Source organism: Dromiciops gliroides, chromosome 2, assembly GCF_019393635.1.
Source record: "Dromiciops gliroides isolate mDroGli1 chromosome 2, mDroGli1.pri, whole genome shotgun sequence".
Taxonomy (NCBI): Eukaryota; Metazoa; Chordata; class Mammalia; order Microbiotheria; family Microbiotheriidae; genus Dromiciops; species Dromiciops gliroides.
In genome coordinates, this window is record NC_057862.1 from 550522751 (window position 1) to 550543834 (window position 21084).

General features: G+C 40.2%; 1 pseudogene; it reads right to left on the bottom strand.

Moving 5' to 3' along the window:
- Positions 1-10754: 10754 nt before the first annotated feature.
- On the bottom strand, positions 10755-20770 carry LOC122739288 (annotated as a pseudogene).
- Between the last annotated feature and the right edge of the window lie 314 nt (positions 20771-21084).

Here is a 21084-nt window from a genome sequence, read left to right on the forward strand (position 1 = left end):
AGGAGGACGCAATCTGGAAAGAGGTAGGCTTGAAATGGCTACTGTAAAGACAAATGGTATCAATAAACAGTTTTGTTGAAGGAGAACTCTTCTTACTTTATCCCTGGCTTCCTTGTTTACTCTTCTAGTGACTCAGTCCTTAGACCTAGCTGAGATAACCTGGATACTAATCTCTTATTGGCATATCTTTGTTGTTGTTCAGTCATTTAAATTTGATCCCATTTGGGGTTTTCTTAGCAAAGATACTGGTTCACCATTTCCTTCTCCAGCTCATTTTACAGATCAGGAAACCGAGGCAAACAGGGTTAAGTGACTTGCCAAGAGTCACACAGCTACTAAGTGTTGGAGGCCAGATTTGAACTCAAGAAAATGAGTCTTCTACTCCAGGCCCAATGATCTATCTACTGCACAACCTAGCTGCCTAATATTGGCATATCTCCTTCCCCCTAAATCCTCTTCCATCTTTTCAGGGAGATGGGAGTTTAGAGGAAGGGATACAGGAATGCAACAAACAATATTGTTTCATTTATAAATAATAGTTCAATAACAAATTCAAATCAAGGCATATTTATTAAGCATCCACCTTTTTCAAGACAGTTCACGGTTTGGGAATATAAAAATAGGCAGTTTCTGCCCTCAAAGAGCTTCTAATCTACTGGTAGAGATGGTGCTACACAAATATATCTGATAGAAATTAGAATTCAATGAATGCATCAGAGGTATATAAGCAAACTACTGTATTATTATTCATCACTGAATGAAGGACATATTATTTCTGGCTGGTGTGGGAGTAGATCAAGGGAAGCTTCTTGAACACAAGATTTTGTGATATATTTTTTGTATTAAACAGAATCTTGGCAGGATCAATTATTTCATACTATTTAGAGCTGGAAGCAATCTTAGGAATCATCTAGTCCAGCCTCTTATTTTTCAGATGAGGAAACAGGTCCAAAAAGGAGAAGTGAGTTGTTCAGAGTTACACAGATATTCAAACCCAGGTCTTCTGACTTCAACTGTACCTTCACTGTGTTTAGTGTCAGGAAAGACAATGGCTCTAAGAAATTTCAATTTTGCTAAAAGTCAGATTTCCCCATTATTCAAGCCTGCTATGAGCCTGTCTATGAGTAGTCATCCTTGGCTGTATCTTAATTAATTTTACCCAGGTGACCTTACCTTTTGGAATGGAGTTTTGGGAGGACTAGAATAATATCACCCCTCCATTACTTTATTTCTGCCAGAAAAATAAGTCTCAAGAAAGGGTCATTCCTAAAAGTTAAGGATTGAGTGCTTTCTATCATGGATAGAGTTGGACCCCTTTAATCAAATTAGACTGAAGTGGCTTTCTCTTTATTAATACAACAGGATCCCATCGATTCAAAACTGACTGCTACTGAATACCTTTTGAAAAGGGAAACCATCTCCTGAGCTTCAGAGCTGGCAGATTCTGAAATGTATTAGATATGAAATTGCTAACTTGACACTTAATAGCTGTGTGACTTTGGGCAAGTCACTTAACACTCATTGTCCCACAAAATAAAAAAAAGAAAAGAAAAATTGCTTCACTCTGAGTTTCCTCATTTGAGATGCTATGGGGTAAGTCTTGGATTTTAGAATATGACATGGAGACCTGTATCTTCTAGGATATTTCTCTTGACCTTGCTCTCTTCCTTCAGTTGAGCGAGAAACCTTGTCTCTGCTTCCTGTTCTCTCTTTACCCTGACAATTTTTTCCTTCTGTTGAGTAGATAAGAGACTTGGCTCTGTCTTGGACTCTCTTCCTATATCCTCTACCTGGGCACCCAGATAGCAAAAGCTTTTTGGCCCTACTCTATGCCTTATCTCCCTTTCTTTCTTGTGATGCAGGATATCCAAGTGATCTGCTCTTCTTGTGTCTTGTTTCTCTTCCTGGTTAGCCTAGGAACACCTTCTGGTTCATCCATGATTTTCAGGTGACCACATGGTAAGCCCCATTGGGCTTAAGACACGGAGTGATTGGCAATCTATTGCCAACTTCTTTTCAAAAATATTTGTGGGGGGCAGCTAGGTGGTGCAGCGGATAGAGCACCAGCCCTGGAATCAGGAGGACCTGAGTTCAAATCCGACCTTAGACACTTAATGCTTACTAGGTTGTGACCCTGGGCAAGTCACTTAACCCCAATTGCCTCACCAAAAGAAAAAAAAAAAGAAAAAAAATTGTGTCATATTTTTCAGGGATAATTGCTTATCTTACATATTTAGGATTCTTGTTAAAGATTCTGTTCTCGTTATAGAGGAAGCATTTAAAATATATTTGTACAGTAGAATTATGCTGACAGAAGAATTTCCCTTTATAGTCCGTGAACTTGATCTCTACCAACTTATACTGGGGTTACAACTTATTTAACCAAGCATTTCCCCTACAGTTCGCATTCCTGATGAGACTAAATGTCACTTCAGCAAAATTGTGTCTAATTTGTGGAGTTCAACTTCCGAGTTCCCTATTGGTCAATGCCTAGAAGATCCCGAGAATACCGTCCCTCAACAGACGGTATAAGATGTAAGAATAGGGATTATTAGATATCTTCTACTCTTCTTTCACAAGAACAGTTGCTGAAGAAGGCAAGCAGGGTCTCCTCAGAGGTCTCCCTTTTCCAGCCTTTATATAGATCCTGAGTAGAAGGTTAAGTTCAGTATCGACATTCTTTTTGGAGGATCTGGATAAACTAGTGAGAGCCCAGAAGACTGAGCAATAAAAATGAATATAGCACATGAGTAAAGTTTAGATTAAAGTTTATGTGACACATGGAATTATGAAGGGTGATTGTGGGGCTATCTAACACAGTGCTATTTCTTTTTTTTTTTTTTTTGGTGAGGCAGTTGGGGTTAAGTGACTTGCCAGGGTCACATAGCTAGTAAGTGTTAAGTGTCTGAGGCTGGATTTGAACTCAGGTCCTCCTGACTCCGAGACTGGTGCTTTATTCACTGCGCCACCTAGCTGCCCTGTCACAGTGCTTTTTCTAAAATACGTACTTTAAAGGTTGGTAGGTGACCAACACACATGCTCCATTTCCAGAGGATGGACGAATGTAATTGCACAAACATTTATTAAGTACCCACTATTTGTAAGGGATATAAAGGTGAAAACAACAGTCCCTGACTTCAAGTAGTTTATAATCTATGGGATGGGGGGAGGGGATACAAAACATTCACAAATAAATGAAAATGTCAAATAAAGGGTGATAGATACAAAGTAGAGAACCAACCAGAGTTTTCCAGAAAGATTAGAGGAGGAAGACGTTTTCAAGTGACAGTGGGTAGGGGAGCAGGCATCAGGAAACACATCATGGAGGTGGTGTAACATAAACTGAACTCTCAAGGGAGCAGATTCTAAGTAGGAGAGCTACGAAGAGTGCATTCTAGGCATGTGAGACGGACTGTGCAAATATCTAGAGGCAGGTAATTGGGGAATATTAATCCAATGTCCTAATCCTCAAAAGTAGTTGTGGGATTGACAGGGTTTCACAAAAGAATCAGAAAAGCCAGAGATGCATAAAGCAATATAGCTTTTATTATGACTGTGGAGAGGAAAGAGGAAGAGGGATAAGGAGGAAGGGAAACAATCAAGTCAGCTGCTTTACCTTAGTTACACTGTACACAAGAAATATATATATAGGGGGCTGGGGTGTGATGGAATGGTGGTAAGGTCCTGGGACCCTGCATGCCAATCTTGGTCAAACTCTTCTCAAACTCCTAGTAGTCACATAGAATGCCTAAATTGTAACCACCATCACACTAGGGCAGTTTTCGGGACCACCGAAGGTACCTGGTTTTATAGTCATGGGGACAAGTTCTTGCTATTGCAAGTATGGTTAGTGTCCTTTCTCATGTTTCACAGGAAAGAGATGCTTATATTAGAGATCCAGATAAATTGAATATGGAGTACTACCATGCAATGTAGTAGTTACCAGAAAATGGCAGAACAGGGGTGTTGAGTTAGAAGATATATCCAGTCTCTAGTGGAGTGGCCTACAAAGTGGAAATGGGTCTTGATTCCACAGGGGTTCATGGCCTGACCTCAAGAGGGTGTGAGATGAACTAATCAGAGATTGGAAGATGGGTTCTATCCTACCCTTCCTGGTAGACAGTCCTGGGACTTATTTCCAATAGTCACACCTATCATTTGTCAGCACTCCCCCAATTCCACCCTCCCTTGACTATGCAGACTTAATCTGACTTCTAGCAGGGCACTACCAGCACCTGTTGCCCAGCCCAGAATATTTACCTCCTGTCCCTTAAACCCCCCACAGCAGTCACCATCTGAAGGACAGGCTCTGTGACCAGGAGCAGTGAGGAAGAGAGGAAGAGAGTGTGCCCACCCTCTCCTTTTTATTGTGGGTGGGACAGAGTGAGTTGCATGGGATGAACAAGCATGAATGAGTTGTGATCTGCGTCTCAGATTTGATTACATTATCTTACACACACACACACACACACACTTTTCTATTTCTATCAAAGACACCATGGTTCTTCCAGTCTCACAGGGTCATAACTTTGGTGTCATTTTCAACTCTTCAATCTCATTCACCTGCATACAATTATAGCTAACATTCATATAGTGGCTTAGGGTTTGCAAAGTGATTTGCAAATAACATTTCATTTGATCCTCACAACAATCCTGAGAGGTAGGACCTATTGTAATTCCCATTTTACAGATGGACAAACTGAGGCAAAGGTTAAGTGACTTGTTCAGGGTCACACAGCTAATTAGGATCTGAGGCAAGATTTGAACTCAAGTCTATCTTGAATCCAAGTCCAGGACTCTACGCACTGTACCATCCAGATGCCTGACTGACCAGTTGCCAGTTTTTACCTCTTCAATATTTCTTGCACCTGACCCCCATCTCTGCTCATATAGCCACTACCCTAGTTTAGACTCTCATTACCTTTGGCCTGGATGACTCCAATGGCCTTCTAACCGGTCTTCTTGTTTCAAATCTTTCCTCACTCCAACCCACCTTCCACATACCTGCCAGAATGATTTTCCTAAGGCTAATGTCTGACCACATCAGTCAGTCAACAGGCATTCATTAAGCACTTACTATGTGCCAGGCACTATGCTAAGTGCTGAGTTATGAAGGAAAGCGTAAACACGGTCCACATTCTAATGGGGGAGACAACATGTAAATCAACAACTATGCACATATAAAATATGTGCAGAATAAATGGAAGGCAATATCAGGGTAAAGGTACCAGCACCAGGAGGTACCTGGAAAGGCCTCTAAACACCATTCCTCTGCTTAGTCAACTCTACTGGATTTATCGACAAATTATTAACAACAAATTATTGGCTTTATCAAAGAATATTTCTTCTTTATCTCATTCTTTTTTATTTTTATTTTTATGTATATTTTATCATGTGAACATTGTTCACATATATTTATTAGAACATGCATACAATTTATAAATAAGTAAATATACACATGTAGTAAGTATGCTCTGGGCTTACTATTTCAATCAGTCTACTATACTCTCCATCAGGATTCTAGGGGTACAACTGAGGGGTTTGAGTGCTTCCTCTATGACTATCAGCTTGAGTCCTCATTCCAGGTGGTTTTCCCCACTACCAGTAACTACCATCCTAATTCCATTTAAACACTCAATGTTAATTAGTTTTTACAAAGGGATGTTTATTTCAAAGTGTAACGATTGGAATGACACCACCTGCTGGAGACTTACTGTAGAAGAGTTCCGCCCATGAAGTGAAGGTCTTTGAGGGCAAAACCAGGAGTCTTTTCTTTGGCATCAGGAAGTGATGTTGGCTAGTTGGAGGAAGAAGGAAGAGACTGGCGCTCTGTCTCGCTCTCTTTCCTGAAGACTCCAGTGGAGAAGGGAGCTAGAAACGTGCTCTCCCTTTAATAGATAGATGAATGTAGGTCTTTCTCTCTCGCTCTCGGCACACACATGCTGGCTCAGGGCGGCGTGTTGGGTGATCGGCCCTGGTCCTTGGTGGCAGCACGTGCTTGACGCTGTTTTCAGCCTGAGAGGTAGCTTTGGGATTCGGTGAGTTTTATAAAAGAATATAGACTAAGCTTAGATCTAATACTATTTATTTGTATTTCTACTTTCCTATTTCTCTAATCAGCATCACCTGTTTGTTTGCTAATTAATTCCCAAACAATAAAAGCTAAGTAATCCATCTCTAATTAAAGCTCAGAGGTTTCTTTCTCTTACTGGTCTGGGAGATATATAAGGGAAAGGTTAAAGGGGAGTTTAATGCTCTTATATCCAATTTTAAATCTCACAAAAGATTTAGCAAGAGTAGACATAAAATCATCTGTACCACTTCTAACACTTCAAGAGCACATTCTCCCTTAGAAACCTTAGTTTTTGGGGAGAGCAGGATGAATCTTAGTTCAGTTTCTATAAAGTGTTGGTTCCACTAGGTTCATATCCAATTTCAGGATCACTTTTGTATGAGGCCTCATCTCAGCTACCCTCTGGGAAGGGTCCTGAAGTTCTGTCTTCATTCCATTAGGCATTGATGCTGGGATGGTTGCAAAATCTGGCAAGGTCTGGACTCCTGAACTCCTGGAAGCCCAGACTCTCAGACTCTTGAATGACTCACTCTCCTGGTCTTCTGAAACTCACAAGGTCATAGGTCCAAATTTCACCTAAAACCAAAGAACAAAGACTGAGGCAGAAAACCAAAGGCCCTTAGAGCATTATCTCTCACCAGTCATCATCAGCAAAAGAGCCAAACAAAGAGAAGACATCTAACAAAGAGAGACAGAGGCCAATTAAAAACTTTGGAAAGGCCTAGCTAAAGAGGCTGCCATTCATGACATGATTGGACCAGAATCAGTCTCTCCAAGTCACTTTCACTACATGTCAGCACAACTTTCCCAGAATCAGACTTCTCAGCCTCTTCTATATAGGGAATGGCATTATCTTAGAACTCTGATGAGTATACTACATTGGTTTATAAGAATTGAGTTTATTAGCCAGCCCCCTGTTGCATTAATATTGGTGGTACATGCTCAAAAATGTATTACTAATAGGGGTCTGCAATCAAAAAAGTTTGGAGAGCATTGATCTAGGGAAAGAGGGATGGATCTAAAAGAGGCCCATAAACTCTAGATCTTTTTTGACTCTTATTCAGACTAAATGAAAGGAAGTAATGTGAAATATATGGCAAAGGTAGATTAGAATCAGATTATGGAGAGCCCTAAACAACAGTTAGTCAATACACATGTTTTTTAATTTTTAAAAATTTTTTAGGCAATTGGGTTTACATGACTTGCCCAGGGTCACAACCTAGTAAGCATTAAGTGTCTAAGGTTGGATTTGAATTCAGGTCCTCCTGAATCCAGGGCTGGTGCTCTATCCACTGCGCCACCTAGCTGCCCCTAGTCAATACACATTTAAGTGTTCACTATGTGCCAGGCACTGTGCTAAATTCTGAGAATACAAAAGAAATGGCAAAAGGCCATCCCTGCTCTCAAGAAATTGAAAGTCTAATGGAAAAGACGACATATAAACAATTATGCACAAGCATGTTACCAACAGGATAAATTGCAAATTATCAATAGAGGGAAGGTACTAGAATTAAGAGAAATCAATCAATGTTTATTGATTAAATCAGGTAAGGCTTCTTGTAGTAGGTGAGATTTTATCTGGGACTTGAAGCCAAGGACACCGGAAGACAGAGATGAGGAGGGAGCACATTCTATGCATGGGGAACAGCCAGAGAAAATGAGGGGAGGAGAGAGACAGAGAGACAGAGACTGAGAGACAGTAAAAGATAGAAAGATACAGAGACACGGACACAGAAACAGAGAAGTAGACAGAGACAGAGAGTTGTGCATGATGAATAGCAAGGAGGCCAGTGTCACTGGATTGAAAAGTATATGTATGTGGGGGTGTGGGGTATAGAATGGGATGAAATGTAAGGTGTAAAAAGACTGAAAAGTTATGTGGCTCATAATAATTTGAATTTATGTAGCTTAAATTTTATAAAGTACTTTACTTAAATTATATATTGTATTAGAAGCATTATATGCTTCGAACAACAACCCTGTGAGGTGGATGCTATTATTTTTTTTTTGTGGGTGCTACTATTATCCCAGTTTTATAGACAAGGAAATGGAGATTTAGAGAATTTAAATAATTTGATCAAGGTCACACAATTAGTAAGTATCTTTGGTGAGATTTTTTTTTAATGTTTAAAAATATTTAGTAGTGGGGCAGCTAGGTGGCTCAGTGGATAGAGCACCGGCCCTGGATTCAGGACTACCTGAGTTCAAATCCGGCCTCAGACAATTAACACTTACTAGCTGTGTGACCCTGGGCAAGTCACTTAACCCCAATTGCCTCACTAAAAAAAAAAAATTAGTAGTAATACCTTTTCTGCCTTCAGAGAATCATTAGTTCATCTTATTACATTGAACTTGTATTGTATATGTTGAACTTGAACATGGTATTACATTGAATTACATTATATTCAATTACACATAGTAGATTTTATAAATTTAGAGAATAAATGATCAGATCAAGGATATGACCAGCATATGACAAGTATCCTGCGCTCATACTTAGGTGAGATTTGAACCAAGGTCTTCTTGATTCCAGGTCCAATGCTCTATCTATTTCAAGGCATGGCCTCTTTCACTAGGTGGTTTGTATTTTATTCCATAGGCAGATGGGTGGTTCTGAAAGTGTTTTTAGTAAGAAAACAGCATATTCAGTCTTTTATTTTAGGAAGATTATTTTGGCACCTATGTAAAGGATATACTGGAGAAGAAGGGGAATGGGAAATATTTACAATAGGACAAGGTAAAGATATGACAGGTTAGGAAGTCGGCCTTGAGAGTGGAGAGGGAAGGGACAGATTCAAAGGATGTTGCAGAAGTAAATTCAACAAGATTTGATACCTGAATGAATGAATGTATGGTGGTGGTGGAGAGGGGTGAGTGGAGAAGGAGAAGAGTTGAAAATGGCTCAAAGGTTTTGAGCCTGGGTAACTGTGAGGAAAATGGTGCCAAAAACAAATAAGGAAATTGGAAGAGAAGTTTGGGGCAAGTATTTTTAATATGTTGAGTTTGAGGTACCATTGATACATCTAGATGAAGATGTCCAGCAAGAAGTTGGAGATATATCACTGGAGTTCAGAGGAGATAGAAGCATTAGATACAGATTCAGGAGTCATGTTGTAGTAGAGATATTTAAATCCATTTGAGAATGGGTAGAAAGAAAGGAGATGGGAAATGATACAGCCTGTAAATACTCCCACACTTAGGGGGCAGAAGGAGGACAAAGAACCAGCAAAGAGACTGAGTAGAAAGTCAGACAGACAAGGAAATGAGGGTATAAGTATTGTTTAGATTTTGGTAGACATCTGCATACAAAATATTCAGACAGATGGTAAGCTAATTGACTGGAATAGACTTTTAAGGGAGATTATGAACTCTCCTGAAGTTATAAAAATTAAGATGGAAAATTTTCTAAAATAGTTTAGGACTGGATGCCTTCTATCTCATAGATTCACATTATTTCAAACTAGCTCTGCCATTAATTTGATTTTTGCACCTGGGAAAGTTCCTTATAAATTAGGCAGCATTAACACCAACTTTTTTTTTTGGTGAGGCAATTGGGGTTAAATGACTTGCCCAGGGTCACACAGCTAGTAAGTGTTAAATGTCTGAGGCCATATTTGAACTCAGGTCCTCCTGAATCCAGGGCTGGTGCTCTATGCACTGAGCCACCTAGCTGCCCCAACACCAACCTTTTTGATAGGATTGTTGTGAAAAGAAACAAACAAAAATACTTGTAATAGGAAAGGAAAGTATGTGAAATACAGTGTAGCAGAGAGAGTAGAGCCCTGGACTTAGAATCTGTTCAAATTCCCTCTCTATTGCTTAGTATAGTACGCAGAGTGTTGTGCCTTTAGTCATAAAGACCTATGTTTGAATCCAGTTTTAGATACTTAGTAGCTGTGTGGCTCTGTGTGAATCATCTGTAGAATAGGAATAATAATATTTACCTCACATGGTTTTTTTAGATTTTAATGATATAATATATCTAATGGCTTTGCCAACCTTAAAGTCATATATAGAGAGATTATGTATATGCACACACATACATATATATGTTATTATCATAATCAAGATTATCTGTAATCAATCAATGTATATTGATTAAATCAGGTAAGGCTTCTTGTAGTAGGTGAGATTTTATCTGGGACTTGAAGCCAAGGACACCAGAAGACAGACATGAGGAGGGAGCACATTCTATGCATGGGGAACAGCCAGAGAAAATGTGAGGAGGAGAGAGACAGAAAGACAGAGAGACATAGAGAGACAGAGACAGACAGACACTTGGGCAGTCACTTAATCTCTTTAAGTGTTCTTTGAATACTTATTTAACTGAATCAGAGAAGAGTTACATTAGAAATGCTAAAGATCTATGACAATTTTTAATTTTTATTTTCAGTTCCAAATTCTTTCTCTCCCTTCATTCCTCCCATACCCATTAAGAATACGAGAAATAAGATACCCATCATACATATTTTTAAATTAAAAAAAATTTTTTTATTACTTTATTTATTTTAGGAGCTGTTAGCAAGTTTGGTTATTGAAAGAAGAGAGCAGGTAGGCCAAAGAGGACATGTGATAAGGGTTGGAAGGAAGGATATGTTGGTAACCCTGACAATGTATAGTTAGTTGCTTCAGGGGCAAGAGGATCATTTTCAGAGAAAGTTAGGAAAGGGGACTTTTGTTCTCAGCCATTCAGCACCACCTAGACTAGCTCTTCATAGTTGATACAACCGTTGCTGTCCTCATGCCCTGCCACCAACACTTCCATTTCTTCCTCTGTCATCTTCTCACCCAGAATGATGAGGATGTGCCATATTTCAGCCCCCACGACTGTGCTGTTACCTTCCTTATTAAACACCCAAAGCCCTTCTACGTAGTCTTCATATGTGCCCTGGTCCTTATTCTTTGCTACAGTCTGAAGCATTGGCAGAAAGTGTTCAAAGTTCAGCACCTTCACATTCATCTCATCACTCTTTTTTTTTTTTTAATTTAAAAAAAAATTTTTTTACTGAGGCAATTGGGGTTAAGTGACTTGCCCAGGGTCACACAGCTAGTAAGTGTTAAGTGTCTGAGGCCAGATTTGAACTCAGGTGCTCCTGAATCCAGGGCCGGTGCTTGATCCACTTCGCCACCTAGTTGCCCTATCTCATCACTCTTGGGATTCCCTTAGACCTTGAGCACCTCAGCACTGATGGGGTTCTGGCATCACGTCCCCACACTGGCTGTATAAGATCTTTCCATCCCCCGTGTGGTCAAATAGCTGGAAGGCCTCCTTGAACTCAGCAGTCTGATCTTCCATGAAATCCCACATCTTGGCCATGCAGCTCTGTCTCTGCTGCCGCCTCTGCTGCTGATTCTGCTGTATGTAATGGCTCCCCCCATTATATATATAAAATATGACAAGATTTCTAAAAGGTCTTTGAAGTGGTTACCTTTTTGTCATTGAAAAGCCCAGGTGGTCTCATTAACTTAAATATTTAGTGAATGCCTACTATGAGCAAGATTTCTGATGGGTGCGGTAAGGGCAATGAAGACGAAAAGAGGTCCCTACTTTCAGGTAGCAATTTGATTTCATGACCTAAAGTGGTGGTGAAAAACATAAAAGATGAGAAATACAGTGCTCAGTGCTTCATGGCAGACTTTCCTGGCCTTCATTCCATTTAACAAAAAGGTTTTATCTTTTTTTTTTTTTTTCCAGAGCTGGTTCCTATATGCCATAGAGTTTCTGGTTGCGTATACAATAAGACTTTAAATGCTGAGAACCTGCTGAGAGATCAGATCTGAAGCCACCAGACGGAAAGGTGAATGCAACAAAGGTTAGTCAATCAGGGTGACTAGACTTACTAACTAGAGTTATTAAAGATATACGAAAGAGAAACTCATTGCATCAACCATGGGTCATGGATTGTATAAACTAAGCAGAATGGGTAATCACCTTTTGGTTTCTACAACATGTGAGATTTTTTCATTTCCTTTTTACACAAGAAGAAAAAAGTTTGGCATTTATTTTTTGGAAATATTTCCAGTCACAACCTCTGTCTAGGTGTCCTAATCTGTATAGTGGGGATAATAATAAGACCTATGTTTTGTTGTAAGGATCAACTGAGATATTTGTAAAGTGCTTTGTAGACCTTAAAGTACTATTTAAATGCTAGCTATTATTATACCTGGTTCTAATTGCTCTTGGTGGTATAGTTGACAGTGGGTTGTGGCATACGTTGGTAGCTTTGTCATTTGGATTTGGGGCTGTGGAGTGGAGGTCCAGGTGAGGTCTAGGAAAGAGACCCTGGCAGAAAAACAGCCAGAGGGTAGCCTTCTCCTCCTGCACAGACCAAAGACAGAAGAAAGGTTTGCCATGAGAAAAACCCAGCAAGAAAATTCTTTCTTATCGTGGATCAGTATGATACTGTCCAGAGATTGTGCTATTTTCAAGGAGTCTGTATAAATTCAACTGAAATCCAGTGTCTGCAAGTCTGTGGCATAACATTATTTATGAACTTTGTCATCCAGCAGTAGGAGAAGCTGGTTTCCAACTTGTTCACAAACTTTTGTGACCTTTTTGTGACTCTTTCCGTCAAAGGACAAAGCAAGCCGAAGCATGTGGCTATTTGCTGAGTCAGTGAGGAAATGGTTTAAACAGGAAGACAATCAATACAAATAGCAGCCTAACTTCTGTTAAATGCTCCAAAATGAAAAGTATGGGGAAAGGGAAGATTTCTTTTTTGACAGGAGGTTTTGGTAATGAACTGTGTTGAAGCCGTGTTTCTCCAGTTTTGTTTTTAATCCTTTTTGTCTTCTCAAAGCTTCTGACATCTCTCTCCAAAGCAGACTGAACTAAAAAATACAGGTATTTTAAAACCAAAATACATTTACTTGAAACAATTAGTAGTCCCTACATAAAATGTCCCCTATAACACTGGCCTTCTTCTTTTTTGGCAGGGTAATGGGGTTTAAGTGACTTGCCCAGGGTCACACACCTAGTAAGTGTCAAGTGAACTCAGGTACTCCTGACTCCAGGGCCAGTGCTTTATCCACTGCGCCACCTAGCTGCCCCCAACACTGGCCTTCTTGCAGTTCTTCATGTGGGACACATCTCCCAACCCCATGCCCTTGCACAGAGTGTTCCCCTCATCTGGAATGTTCTCCCTCCTCTTGGCTTCCCAGGCTTCTTTCAAGAATCATCTCAAATCCCTCCTCTTTCAGGAGGTATTTCCCAGTCCCTTTCACTCCACCCCACTCACCTGTGCCTTCCCTCTGGGATTACCTTCCATTTGCACTGTACCCATCTTGCATATACATCATTATTTGCATCTTGCCTCCCCCATTAATGAAATATGAGCTTCCTGGGGTCACGTACAGTGTTTCTGCATTTCTTCATATCCTCAGCACTTGGTATATCATAAGTGCTTAATAAATGCTCATTGATAATGATAATTATTATTATTACATATTAAACATGGGTACTTTGAAGGACCTATGATCTCAAAAGTGTGATATTCCCTCCAAAGGTACCAGTCACAACCCATCCATGTCCTCTAATCCTGTGCAACCCCTGTCCATATCCTCCTATTACTTCTCCACAGAGCATCCTCCCAATATGCTGGAGGCTGTCCTCTTAAGTCTCCTGACATCACATGATTACTAACAGAACATGCTGGTGATCGATCCTTCACTTTCGATATGAATTGCCTTCCTAGATCCCTAGATCCATCCTTAGTTTCTTTCCTGTATTCTAGTCCCATACCACATATGCCTACTGGAGAATTTGACCTGGTAATCTGAAATCTCAAAACTCATGTCAGAAATGTATTTCATTATCCTCGCCTCAGCCGTCTTCCAAAACACATTTCCTTTCTAAAATTTCCTGGTTTTGTTAAAGCTATTGTATATTCCTTCCAGTCACCCAGGTTCACAACCTCAGTGTCATCCTTGACTCCTTATTCTCACTATATATCCAATTATTAATCACCAGAACCTGTGCTTTCCCTTTTCACAACTGTCATATGTGTTCTCTTCTCTGACAGGTAACACCCTGGTTTAAGTCCTCATTATGTCCAGCCTGAACTGCTCCAATGGCCTCTAATTGGTCTCACCTCAAGCCTTTCCCTTTCCAATCTATCCTCAACACAGCTGCCAAACTGATATTCCCAAAGCTAAAGTCTAACTATGTAACTCAATAAACTCACCTGGCTCCCTATTACCTTTAGGATCAAATATAAACCCCCCTGGTATTAAAAGCCCTTCACAACCTGTCTAGAAGATACTTTTTTTTTTTTTTTAGTGAGGCAATTGGGGTTAAGTGACTTGCCCAGGGTCACACAGCTAGTAAGTGTTAAGTGTCTGAGGCTGGATTTGAACTCAGGTACTCCTGACTCCAGGGCCAGTGCTCTATCCACTGCACCATCTAGCTGCCCCCTAGAAGATACTTTTCAAGCCTTACTACAGATTATTTCCTTTCATGTACTCTACCATTAAGTAAAAGTGGTCTATTTCTCATAAACATCATATCTTTTCTCCATATCTTTACACCCATTGTTTCCCATGCCTGGAATGCACTCCTTCCTTCCTTTCAACTCTTAGAATTCCCAAATTTCCTTTCAGGCTCAGGTAAAACACAATTTACCTTCCTTCACAACAGACTATCCCTTCCCTTACACACTATTAGTGCCTTCCTCTCCAAGGTAAACTTATGTGTGATTTTTGCATCATCTATACATGCCTATACATGGTCTATACACACACATATACTTGCATACACACACGTGTACAAATGTACATACATATATATACAGGTGTGCGTGTATACATACATATACATATACACACACTTGGCCCTTTGGAGAAAACCAACCTCCTTGAGGACTGACACTGTTTAATTTTTGTCTTTGTAACTCCAGTTCTTAACACAAAGCTTGGCATAAAAAAGCACGTGATAAATGCTTGTTGCTTGTTTGAAATTTGCAGAGAAGATTTGGGTTTGGCAAAAAGAAAAATTTCCCAACAGTAAGAGTTATTCAAAAGTGAGATGGTTGGTACTGGCAAGAGCAAGTTTTTCAACACTGGAGAAGCAAAGGGTTGGATGACCACTTATTAGGTATGTGACCAACGGATTCTTATTCAAGTTGTGAGATTCTGTGATTCTATGCGGCTGCGTAAAGCATATGCAAAAATATATTCTCTTCTAGTGCCATCTAGTGGGGAAATTTTGTTATATTCTAGAAATAGTCTCATCATACCATGTCAGCAAATGGTGGAAAGCACCTTTGAAATGATCAGCTTTTAATCATCTAGAATTGGATGATGAATTTTGAAGAGAGGATTTAAGTAAAACTATAATTAGATTGACAATTTTTATTTCAACTAAATGGAAAAAAAATGTATATCTTCTGTAATCTATATGTTCCCTTCCCTGGGTAATGTGGCTTAAGTGTTTCCTTCCTCAAGCTTATAGAAAGACATTTTATAATCATATTAATTATTCAGGGAGGAAATGCAATATGTGAGTTGCCCACCAGAGAGAGACTCTTTGATATTTATGTGGAATAATGTTCCTTAAAGCTGCAGGATCTGCCATCACTGGTCACTAGAGGGTGCTCAACCTGAAATTGTCTACATTCCTTCCCTTTCTAATGATTGGAATGACGCCACCTGCTGGAGACTTACTATAGGGAAGCTCCACCATGAGGAGGATGCCTCTGAGGGCAAGACCATGCGGCTTTTCCTTGGAGTCAGGAAGTGACGTTTGTTCATGGGTACTGTCTATCAAGGCTACCAGCCAATCAACTTGAGGAGCCTCCCATTTCTGGGAGGAACACACAAAGTAGGAAGCAGATGCTGGGAGAGGAGTTCGCTCTCTTTGGGTTCCTGACTTCACCTTGTAGAAGAGAGAGACTCCAGACAACTTCACAGGGGAATTGAAGAAAGATAGGATCGCCAGGTTGTAGGAATTCTGTTCTCAATCTTTCTCTTAGTCATAACTAAGTCCCCCAAAGCTTGAAAATCTATCAAGGTTTCTGCGCAATGAATAAAAACACTCCTATCTTTGAAAAAAATAAAAATCAACTTTTCTTTTTAAGGGAAAAAATATGTAACTTCCCATAGAAAATTGTGCCCGTCTTCTTTGGGAGAAAGTCAGATGTAAGGATATCTACAATTAGCAGTACTGAATTGCAATCTCATAATGCTCCATGTTCTTGACTATGGAGTGAAAAGGAAAATACACTGCTACTCTTGATTTATGACTCATCTTCATATTAATGTAAGATCTACTGGGGGAAAAATTTAAAAAGCAAAAACAAAAAACTTTGGCTTGATAACCTAATGGTCAATTTTTGGAAAGAATTTTGACCTTGGCTAAGTCATCTAAATTTCCTGTACGGCCATTTCTCAATTTATAAGATAGAGACTGTAACACTTAACAATACAGCGTCTAATATAATACTTAACTTCGTATAATACTATAATACTGTGTCATTTGAAATTAGAAGGGAGTGCCTGTCTATGTTCTAGGTTTTAGGAAACTTAAACTGGGGTTTCTAATATACTGCTGCTTAGAAATTTAAGGCTACTGCACCAGTTTGGGGCACTAAGCATTAATTAAAGCATATTAAATGATAGTAAAGAGAAAGGACATGGCTCTGAAAGTACAGAAGTCCTACATACCTAGGAGAGAGGAGAGAGAGAGAGAGAGAGAGAGAGAGAGAGAGAGAGAGAGAGAGAGAGAGAGAGAGAGAGAGAGAGAGAGAAAAGGCCACTTGGTTACCTCCCAGGTCAAGAAAGCCAGTTAGAGCATAAGTGTGTAAGGTGGCCCTTACACACTGCTCCAAGCTAATTGGCTAGCATCCTTCAAATCTATTGGTTTACTGGACTTGAGGGTGGTCCATGAGCATTATGTGCTGAGGTCAGAGTCCAGGGGCCAGACCCTCTGGGGGGAAAGGCTTCCCTGTAGGTGTGGTTTTAATCTCTATTGTCTCTATTCAGAGCCCAAAGTCTAACTTGTATTGACTCTGGGCTGGCCCTGCAAAACCAGCCAGAGTTCTTGTGTGAGTGTGTGTGTGTGTGTCTCTGAGTCCCCAAAACACCCCATTATTAATAATTTTCTCACAATACTTAACAATACAGTGCTTTATATACATTATTTCATTTGATACTTATAACAATGACCTGTAGAGTTGGTAGTATGAGTATTATTATCTCCATTTTACAGATGAGGAAACTGAAATTGAGACAGGTGAGGATCATTTGCCCAAGGTTAAGAAGTTGGGAGTTAAAAGCTCCCAAGCTGGAAATTAAAACAAGGTCTTCTGATCCCAAGTTCAATGCTTTTTCCTACTATGCCAATGTAGTTATATACTTCAAAGATTCATTATTTCACTTTGATGCAAATTATAAACCTCGCATACCTTAATATAGATGGTTTATAATATATAATATCAATGATTTAATGAATTGCTGGGGCCAAAAGAACCCCACCAAAAACCTAGACCCCTGCTATGCCCCCTAAAACTCAGATAACAGACATATATAGTCTGTCATCAGAAACATAGTCAAAGTCTTTCCAGCTGGGTACGACCTATTAGAGTGTTCACATGATTGGTATATTATTTGAAAAACCAATTTGAGAAACCACCTCCCTATTAAAATGAAGCATCAAAAGGGAATCTGACTTATATTTATAAAAGTATTCATGAACTCTTCCTCTGTCCATAATTGTGGGAAGTATTTCATTCATTGCTCCTGCTTTTTTATGTGACCTTTTATAGGATTAAGTAACTTGTGCAGTATCACACAGCTAATAAGTGTCAGAAGCCAGCTTTGAATTCAGGAAGATTTCTTCCAGATTCCATTGTACCACTTAGCTGTCCTCTTCACATCTATAATAGATGTTAAGTTGCTTCCTTTCTCAAGGGGGGAGAGGTAGGAAAGGAGGGAGAGATTGCAACTCAGTTTTTTAAAAAATGATTGTTAATTTTTTTATATGTAATTGTGAAATATTTAATAAAAAATAAAAAGAATTTTAAAAAAGAATAATCTCCTACCCATGGCTTTCAAAAGCCTTTTTCCTAATGGTGTTGGTGATTTATATGTTGAAAAAGATGTTTTTTGGAGGAAGCTGGGAAAGTTTTTTTTATGAACTTGGGCACAGTGAAGTGAGCAGAACCAGAAGAACAATTTATTTAAGAATAACAACATTGCAAAGGAAAACAGTTTTGAAAAAATTAAGAATTCTGATCAATAGAATGACCAACCACTTTCCACTATTCCAGAGGACCCTCAAAGAAACATGTTATTCACCTTATAGAGAAGAAATGGACCCAGGATGGAGAAAGAGCCATATATTTTCAGCCATAGCCAATGTGGGAATATGTCTCTCTTGACTATACATATTTATTCCATGGGTTTAGTTTCTTATTCAGTTGGAGGGGATAGAGTCAGGAATGAAGGGAGAGAGGATGCTAAAACAAAAATGAAAATTAAAAGAAGGTAATTGAAGCATTTTTTAAAATTCATAGAAGAAAGGCTGGAAGGAAGGATAGATAAACAGTATGGCTTGGAAGGTTATATGTTGAATTTATCATATGCTTGAAGAAAAATTAAGCTTACTATGTGCCAGGCACTGCACTAGGCATTGGAGATACAACTTATAAACATTTTCATGTACAATTCTCTTTTTCTGTTCTACTTTGTATGTGAAAATGATGTTGTTAAGTTCATAAAATTAAAAAATAAAAAGAGTGTTATCAGCAGAATATGCTTTTGCATATAATTGATATAATAAACATTTGATTAACAGAATTGATCATATTTTAAGATGGATATTTCATTAAATTGGTTTGGGTGGAAGTAAGAATACAAGAGTTTAGGGGGTAGCTAGGTGGTGCAGTGGATAAAGCACTGGCCCTGGATTCAGGAGGACCTGAGTTCAAATCCAGCCTCAGACACACATGACACTTGCTAGTTGTGTAACCCTGAGCAAGTCACTTAACTCTCGTTGCCCCCCCCCCCCCAAATTAGAGAGGGACCACTGAGGGCCAGCCTTGGAATGAGAGAGACCTGGGTTCAAGTTCTGCTTCTGACACATACAAGCAATGTTTCTATTGACAAGCCACTTAGGCCACAATCTTAAACCATAAATTACAGATGAGCTGCCCAGTTATACCAGTGGAGAGAGTTTCTACACATAGTATCCACTACACCAATGAAATCACGTAACCAGATATAAATAAATAAATGAACAACCAGATACAAATAAATAAATGAACAAGCAAATGAATGAATGAATGAGAAAGACCTGAGTATGGTTTTAGGCAGAAAGGAAGTAGCCTTTGTAAAGGGAAGAGGGGATAGTTGAAGGAGATGTACAGATGGAGGGATAGCCTTGACATGGAGTAAGGAGTGAATGAAAGGGGTGGGGGAATGAGAGAAGACATAGGGAAATATGGGATAGAGAGGAAGCAAGACAAGGCAAGTAGGTAGATGTAGAAGCCAAGTAGATGGGAAGCCAAGCTACAGTTGTTGGGGTTTTGGGGTTTTTTTGGGGGGGTAACATGTGAAGTACAACTATTTGTTTATGAGTGCAACTGACCCTTCTTACTAATATCCTTTTTTTTTTTTTTAGTGAGGCAATTGGAGTTAAGTGACTTGCCCAGGGTCACACAGCTAGTAAGTATTAAGTGTCTGAGTCCGGATTTGAACTCAGGTACTCCTGACTCCAGGACCGGTGCTCTATCCACTGCACCACCTAGGTGCCCTACTAATATACTTTTGCACTTATTGAAATATTCAATCCTGCAAAAACAACCACCAACAAACTTAACAAAAAAAATCTAAAATCAATCTTATAGCCATAGCAATGAAGGGTTTTTTCTTTTGTCTTTTTCTCCCTAGCTCCTAGCAGTGCCTTGGCATACAGATGGCACCTTAAATGCCTGTTGAGTTGAAGTTCTGCTTTCTAACTTCTTTCCCCTTTTCAATTCTATTCGTAAGGCTTTGGTCAGCATTCAGGCCGTTCATCTTTTTTACAGCCTGCTCCTTCTCACCCTGTGCCACTTTCTACAATCATCTACAACCCTATTATCCATGTTTCCTCAAAATCCATGTGGAAATTCAAAAATGCAGAGTTTTAAGGTTGGGGTAGGGCACCTGAGTTTAGGAAGCAGCAGGTATGGGGGGGGGGAAAGGAAGCAGCAGGGTTGTGGGTTTTTTTTTTAATTTGTTTTTTATTAGCAAATATCAGAAGTGGTGATGCAAGAGGGTCAGGTACCAGGAGACTTGCATTCCAATTCTTTGCTTCTTGCAAATTCTGAGTGCTAGCTGGAAAACCACTTTGTTATTATCATTACTATTACTACTGGTGTCCCATTTTCATTAATGTAGAGGCATCGAGCCTCCTCCCTCTCCATCCCCCCCCCCCGGGCCCCTAGTATTGGTGTCCCATCTTCCTCAGTCTAGAGGCGAGGAGACATATTCTATTTGTTGTTCCAAAAGTCTGAGTTCGATTTAATAGTTTCATACTGGGCTCTGATCGCTTAAACTTGCACTCAGACGTTTGGGACACCTGGAATTTGAGATTCCCGCGGTCCAGCCACGGAAATCGCATTCCTGGGCGCCAAGGCCCCCGGGGCGCTGGCCGCCGGGCCTTCCCAGTACTCCGGGGGCATCCACCCCGGGGTTCTCTGGGTTTCCTCTATTCACTCTCATCTTGACAGTTCCCTAGAATCTCACTCCCATGCGTCATCCAGTTTAGAAACCTTGCCGGGAGGGTCCGAATGCCTGGCCCCCGGCCTAGTCTAAGTCAGGCACTAGCAGAGGGGTTTCCTTCTTCCCATCCCAGCCGGCTCTCGGGCGCAGGGCCTGCCCCTCCCCGCACCCTGCACCTTTCCCCGTCCGCCGCTTCCCCAGGCTGGCGCCCGAGTGGGGCGGGAGGGTCAAGGGGTGGGGCCGCCGCGTGGCAGGTAAGGGCCGGAGGGGGGCGGGGGCGAGGGCGGGGGCGGGGGAGGAGCGGACGTCACGCG